The sequence below is a fragment of the Amblyomma maculatum genome, chromosome 7 (assembly GCF_055883805.1).
Source record: "Amblyomma maculatum isolate TAMU_Amacu chromosome 7, ASM5588380v1, whole genome shotgun sequence".
In the NCBI taxonomy this organism is placed as follows: domain Eukaryota; kingdom Metazoa; phylum Arthropoda; class Arachnida; order Ixodida; family Ixodidae; genus Amblyomma; species Amblyomma maculatum.
In genome coordinates, this window is record NC_139350.1 from 28,373,271 (window position 1) to 28,381,184 (window position 7,914).

The window sequence follows — 7,914 nt, forward strand, 5'->3', positions numbered from 1 at the left end:
AAAGTGAAGCTGTGTATTAAACTGCAGTGCACATGAGGCCAGAGGATGAGTTTTTAATTTTTTGGTTTAGCATGCTGGGAGTTTGATACCAAGTCATCGGTTTCCCATAATTATTACGAGCACGAAGTATGCGCCGTGATGAATTCATTCTGATTGTGTGTTATTTCTCATTCGCAGTTCTGCCAGTGTAATAAAAAATTGTTCCTTGTCCGGCGGTAAATCCTTGTCCTGTGTTTTAATATGTCGTTATATATTTTCGTGACTAGAGTGCACGGAATTTCGAGTGCACGGAATCTACGTTCAGTATGTGCGTTATACGGTACATCGGCAGCAATACCAATCGCGTACTTCAGTAATGTTTGCAATTTGGCTATGTTTGTAAATGTGGGGGTGCCCATACTAAGGGACTGTAATTTACGTTAGTAAACAAAAGTGTTCTATAAATTATTTCTTAACTGCGACACGCAGTAAAATAAGGAAGTATAGATAACATTCAACTGCTTCAGTCGAGGCTTCGACGGCATACCGTCTGGTCAGGAATCGTGGTTGATCGCGCTTGGTTTAGGTTGACGAGAAGCTGTTTTTGTCATGGAGCACGCAGATGGCGTTAATGCATCGCTGCTCGTCGCTACCGCGCAGAGTCGCCTTGGGCGCGGACGAGGGCGGGCGAGGATGTCCAGCGAGCAAGAGACAGGTTCCCATGGGAGCCTAGCGTGGACTGCAGAAGGAAGGCACCCCCCAGGCGAAGCTGCTGCAGCTCTGGCAGCTGCGTTGGTATGTCATCCCCATTCCTCTTCAGCTGCGTAGGAAAGCGTCTCAGAAAAGCTGGCGGAGTCTTACTGGCGTAGCGGCCTGACTGCGATGTTTTGTTTAGAACGCGTTAGAACACATTATGGGATTAGTGGTTATGAATGCTGCAGATAGGAAGTACGGGAATCATGATCAGAAATGCAGCCGTAAGCTGGAATCACTAAATCTGGTGCGTCATGCCCTTAAAGGCGCAGATTAAATGGACTCCAGATGATTTGTAATTACGGTATATTTGGGGTCATATGGAAGTAGTTCTCCTCAGAAATCCCCTGTCTAGTGGCTGTGGTCTCCGGTATCTGAACGGAGGGAACTTAGAGGCGCAGGCGGCAGTAAGAGTAGACTCTTTATTTACAGCAGTGTGTATGACCGTGTGCTTTCCAGAGAAGAGAGAGTGATGTGGTGATGATGATGTCAAGGGACGAAGCAAAACGCAACCGAAACTTCTGCAGGATACAACATCACCTCCCACTTAAAAAACCCCAAACACATGTGCAAGCATATAGGAAGCAAGAGAACAGAAACAGAAGAGTCAGTATTGTAGTCTGTCAGGCGGACGACGCTCCTTTGCCCTTCGACGCAGCCCTTGTCCCGTGTCGTTGCTTCACGCAGGAGTTGAGCTTGTTTTAACCGCTGGAGAAGCAGAATATGGCTCAGCTGTAGTTGTTTCAGCTGATAGTTGTTCTGAGCGATCTCCACAAGTATTTGACTGCTTAGAGAAAGTGCCCAGGGCAATATAGTGCCAGAGCTGTTTTCTGGTACGAGAGTTAATTTAGATGCATTCCAGATGCGATCGCCAATTAGAAGAATGGAATTCAAGCCGGCCTTTGTGGCTACTTGAAATATAATTATTGGTTCGCAGGAAAGGAAAGGCGCTGTATCTGTAACACTAGTTCTGTGGACACACTAGGCGCGCCATAAGGAAATGGAGGAAGGGGGGAGTGAGAGCGGAAAGAAAGAAATGGAGGCCGTAGTAGGGCTCTGGAGTAATTTTGACCCTCTGGGTGTTTTTAACGCGCACTGAAGCCCACGGACGCCACTTCGTTCCGCCTCCATCGCAACGGAGACGACGGCGGCCAGGATCGAACCTTGGAACTCCAGCACAGTAGTCGGGCGTCTAACCACTGCAACACCATGGTGGGGCTTAAAATGGACCCATGTATTAAAGGAATGCCTTGCCTCCAGCTGTGGGAAATCTTACCCGCCAGAGGTTACTATTTCGAATTGTTGGGGCCCTAGCACCGCATCTCCTATCTGTACACTGTTTTGTGTATGATCGCTTAGCTTGCAACCTCTCGTGAACTGGTTTCAGCACAACCGTGCAATCTACGTCACCCCCAGAGGGAATTCCAGCAATACTGACCCGTAATATTAGTTGCAAATCGTGTAGGAGCTTCGCGGGTGACATCCCAGTCCAAGTCTAATGGCCTGAGCGCCGCGCAAACATTCATCCCCGAAGGCAGACATTCCAATGCTCGCATGCAGCAGACATATCAAAAAAGCGTCTCGTTCACCCATAGAATATCTTCGTTCCTCGGCGATCAGGGTTCGCAATGCAAATTTCTTACATCGCGTTGCTGAAGGATAGCATCCAAACCGTTTTCCAAAGATTACATCTAAATATAGGTGAACATCTGAATTACGGGACTAGCTGCTAAGGCGTTTTTGACGAGATCAAAGCCGCGTTGTGCTTCCTCACTGCTAGCAAACATTTCATTTGACCTCGAATGTTTCCTGAATGGAATAACTAGACACGAAATCGTGGTATAAAATGGGAGTAGTACCTTACAAGTCCCTGGAAAGAGCGCAACGTTGCAACGTCATGACGGGCAGGCGCTTTCACAACAGCGTGTTCACTGGAAAGCAATGGACACAAATCTTTCCCACTAACGGACACAAATCTTTCCCACTAACGATATGTCCCAAAATGTGCTGCTCAGGAACAGCGAAAAGGTATTTTCCATTTAACTTCAATCCTGAAGCACTTATACGTTGAAGTACCTGTTTCAAATTTTCACATGCTCCTCGCATGTCTTTCTCCAGACGCTTCTGTCACAATGCAACAGAGCACACCCTTGCTGCTCTTTAACAGCTGCATCATTCTTTTGAAAGCCGCAGGAGCAGAGGCCAGACCAAAACATACTTTCTCAAATCCAAACAAGCCATCATGGGTAATACGTTGTTAGGTCGTTACTGTCCGGTGTAAGTTCAATTCGGTGGTGCGCAGGTGCCAAGTCCAGATTCTAAAAATATGTCCACCTGCTAGTTGATTTAGTTCTTTAGTGTGCGGGAGTGGAAACACGCCAGCGTGTGAGCCTCCCGGAGGTCCACGCACAACGGCAGCGAGCCCTATTTCTTTCGCACGAAGACTACGGGAGAGACCCATTTCGACGCAGACACGGATTCTATTACACTCCGTGATTGCAAACAATGCAGCGCCTTGAAACTTCCACTCGCAGAGTCGGGGCATGCTCCACTGTTCAAACGAAATCCGCGGCACTGAAGAGGGAAGCTGGATGTGGTGGACGAAGTTCGTTAAGAGTTCAAAGTCCGCAGTGAAGAGGTGCGACAACTGTTCCTCAGCTCGGTGGAGAGCAAGGGGGCGAGTCAGCGGGCGAGTCAGCGTGCATGACGCTTCAGCAGGTCAACCTTGAACAGACGATGGTTATGCTGTGTATGACGTGGAGCTCGAGCAAAGCCGCCACTGATGTGGGACACCACGCCGGCAGTGGTTTGGCCACGAGTCACCTCGGCCAGAAAGCTTCCGATGACGTTTACCTCCTCTCCGGAGTAGCTTTGGAGGGAAGCAGCATGCGAGCACAACGCATGGACGTCCGTTAAGAATCTGCGGTAATGGTATTTGCTCACAAGGAACTCTGTAGCGCCAGTTTCAAAACGGGAGAAAAAGGATGTTGTCCTATTGAAACTGTGGCACGAATTTCTTTCGACGGGCCATCCTGATTGCTGACATTTAGGATTGTGATGGCGTCGGCTGTCTCAACTTTCTGGCAGGGCACTGGTTTTATGCGGTTTCCTTTTTCCTTGACCTGCTCGGTGTGGAAGATGACCAATCTATCCACAGTTGCGGCAGTGGCTGGGTTTTGCTGGACATGCAGAGACATTTTCGAGGTGCGGAGCCGACCCACATTGGTATCGGGTACCATGCAAGGGATTGAATGCTCCAATTTTTTTTTAGCGAATACGTGTAGTCGACACAGTCGTCAAAACAAAACACAACGGAACAGATTTTTTGTCTCTGCATTCACAACAGTCGCTCGCATGGCGTACAGAACACACAGTGACCGAAAGGGGTCCGTTTCGGTGGCGGCACGGTCCATTCGGTCCCTCTCAACACACCCTCTCCCACCAGATGTCCGAGGTCGGAACGGCCAAGTAACCCGAGAGCTAATTCGCAGCGGAGCAGAGCACCGAAGTGGGACCCCGGAGAGGGTCTGCGCGCATTCCGTCCGTGGGCCGAAAATGCGTGGCGTCACTGTCGACAACACACGGTTCACAGAAGCGCTGTCGGTGAATTCTTCTAATTGATTTCCTGCTTGCTCGATCTGCTTTCCAATGTCAACAAATAAGATACTTCATCATAATATAAGCGCTCTTGTATCTTTTGTGAACTTGTTCCCTCACGTAATTGGTCACAGGTCATGCGGTCAGTTGCAGTTCCGAAATTGCATGTAGTGCAAAGTACTCGAAGACCACTTACGTAAGCTTAAAAGTTCTAACCGGGTACTTGCTTGCGCTCACAGAACAGGTGACGTTCCACCAGGTCGTTTGTTGCCGTTGCGAAGTGGGCATCCATCGTTTAGGCAGCAGCATTGACGGAGTCACCGTCAGCACTTGAGGTGACAATTGCGCAAGGATCCTCGGAACTTCTGTGGCGCTGAGGCTGTGGTATACTCGTTGGCCTTCAACTCCGAAGGAGTTCAGATGCATTACTTTCCCACGCTTGGGCTGTAGCTCATCGCCCCCAACCGCTTCCAGGAAATTTATGAAGACCACCTTCCACTATTTACAAGCTCCTGCCTGTTCGCCTGGCGTAGGCAAGAACAGTGGGGGCGGTGGAAGCGATCCTCCCGACCCGATTCTGAAAGTTGTGCTCGCAATGAAAAACTATGCTCGAGTTCTCGTCGCCATCCTGTGGTGTTCGTTATCCGGGCGAAGGGAACGAACAGGCGCTGAGGGCAGCTAAAGGTAGGCTATTCACAACAGTGTGTGAGTGGGCGCTCTAAAGGAGAAAAAAACTGGTGATGGATGATAGCATGGGCCGAAAGAAAACGAAACTGAAACTAGTGCAGGATACAAAAGTGATGAAGCGTGCTGCTTTATTTTCATAACTTCTCGTTTGTTAACTATGTCATGCGTATATAACTTCCGTTAGAATTTAGACACGCATATAGAATAAGCCATATATTTGATAGTTATGTGTGTCTCCTTTGATACTCGGCTGTTTTTCAGAATTGTTTATAGCAATGACACCGAACTATAGCTCTAATTTGTTAGCACATCATAGATTCGGTTGCATGAACAAAAGCGTGCCGAGCGGGGAAGATTGGAACTTAAACATCCGTATGTAAAGCACGGGTTCTCTTAACTTCTTCATGGTTGGCAGCTAAAAGCGCGAGGGTGCAGCCTATGATCTGTCCTAGAGTGGCAAGACGTAGTCGCCATCTTGAGACTCCTCCGCGTAAAGCAAAATAAAGCGATGTATATTTTTTGCAAAAATGTCGCCGTAAGCTCACCTTCAAAAGCAATATTGGTGAGGAGATTCCTGTTTATGTGTGTTTAATGATCATCAATGAGACATTGTCCATGGAGGGATGCGAGCTGTTGTCTACAGAAACTATAAATAGCGCACTGCAGCCATTGGCCCCAATATACTTCTCGTTTTCTAATGTGAACATCAAGATTTTTATTTCGGTCTCACATGCGCGCACATAGTATTTCGCTATTTGTATCGGGTGCTGCCGAAAGCATGCGAACGCGGGAACACTCGCCGATTGTGGATACTATTACCTAAGATTGCAGGAAGGGAAATGCGTAGTGGATTGTTAACTTTAAACTTCTTCAAATAGTAGCATATTTTACTTTGTGTAGCTTGAATAAATAGTGGAAAGTAAAGGAACAGTATTTTAAAATAGGTAGCGAAGCATTCGAAAGATATGCGAATATGTCTACTTAGGACAGGTAGTCACCGCAGACACAGAGCTCCAAAGGGCAATAACTAGAATAATGAGATTGGTATGGACAGCATTTGGAAGGCACGCGAACATGATTACTAGCATCTTACAGGCATCACTCAAGCGGAGAGTGTATAACAGTTGCATCCTACCGGTACTGACATATGGGACTAAAGCATGGAGGGTAATGAAAACGGTTCTGCCTAAGTTGAGGACAACGGAGAGGGCCATATAACTAAAAAAGGTACCGTTAAGAGATAGGAAGCGTGTCGAGTGGGTCAGAGAAATAACTCACGTTACTGACATTATAGTCGAAATTAAGAAATGGGCATGGGCAGGGCGTAGTTCAAAGACAGGATTACCGATGGTCTCTAAGATTTGGGTTCTAAGGGAATGTAAGAGTAGCTTGGGGCGGCAGAAAATTAGATGGGTGGATGAGATGTATAAATTCCCAGGGGTCAAGTTGATGCAGCTAGCACAGGACTGGGGTAATTGGAGGAAAATAGGAGAGGCATTCGCCCTGCAATGGGTATAGTGAGTCGGGTAATTATGATGATGAATAAATGAAAAGGAAAACGAATTCTTTCTGCTCGTAAATTAAACTGAATTATTACAGATATTGCTACTGAAGATGAAGGCGAACAACTTGGAAGGGTTGAGTAATTTTGTTCCTTCTTCATAAAGGAGGCCATTGAGGGCTTTCATGCGAGCGCTGTTCACGTCTTCCATGCGTTGTGCAAAACTTATCATCTAATTACGTGAATCCGATCCAGCAATGGTTTGCCTAAGTTTAGATGAAGAGCAGCTGTAGCCGAAATGATGTCGCCTTCCATCATTCCTCCCATTGCCAAAAGCTTTCAGCGCAATGGGACGCTCCTGTAAATCGATTAATTTATGACCGCGAAACGCAACGCATTCCCCTCAAATTCTTGACTAACTACATGCAGAGTTCATTTGTATTGCCATTTATAATCTTTGTCAAATAGACATGACTAAATTCTGATGCCCCCTTCATGGATCACTGCCTTGTCGTGGCGGAGGGGCTTGCGAAACTCGATGAAGTCGTGAACTTTGCTGTGTAGGACCACCCAAGATAGATAGGTCACGGCAGAGAGTTCTGACAAAATGTGATTCACTGGAGATGGTAATGACAACCCACTCCAGTATTTGCTGCGAAGAAAACGCTATGGTCAGTCACAATAGCATTAATGATCTGGCGGCGGACGATGAACTTCCCAGGTTGGAAGGCGTCCCACATGTTACGGGCGATGAACAAAGGGCGATTCCTAAAAGCTCCTGGACGAATGAAGCGGCTGGGCTAAATCCAAGAGGACGTTCAGTTGTGGATGTGTCGGGAAGCGACCGGAAAGTCCGATGTTGCAATGATATATATCACATAGCAACATGGAATGTAAGATCTATGACGCAAGGTAAACTGTATGTCGTCAAGCGAGAAATGGACAGATTGAACATTGATATCCTGGGTATCAGCGAGCTCAAGTGGACCGGAATGGAAGAATTTTCCTCGGGCGACCATTATGTCTTTTATGGTGGGCACGAATCCAAGAGAAGGAATGGGGTCGCTCTTATAGTAAACAGAAGAATGGGCAAAGCATGTGCTAGGGTACAACCCCAAAAACGACCGGATGATTTCACTTCGCATCCAAGGCACGGCCGCTGGATGGAAGCGCACTAGGTGCGGCCTGCTACATCGCCCGAAACCGGCGGGAGGCGCCTACTTCCAGTCGCCACCGCCGCGGCGCCACCGTTCGGGGACAGCCGCGCGCGGAGAGCTGAGCATGGCTGCGCTTTGAGAGAGGCGTCGGCGTGGTAGAAGCCTTTTGTTTTAAGGATATGAGAGCTCCGCTTCACACAATTTGGCAACAAGAATTAGTATATACTGTCATGTCTAGTG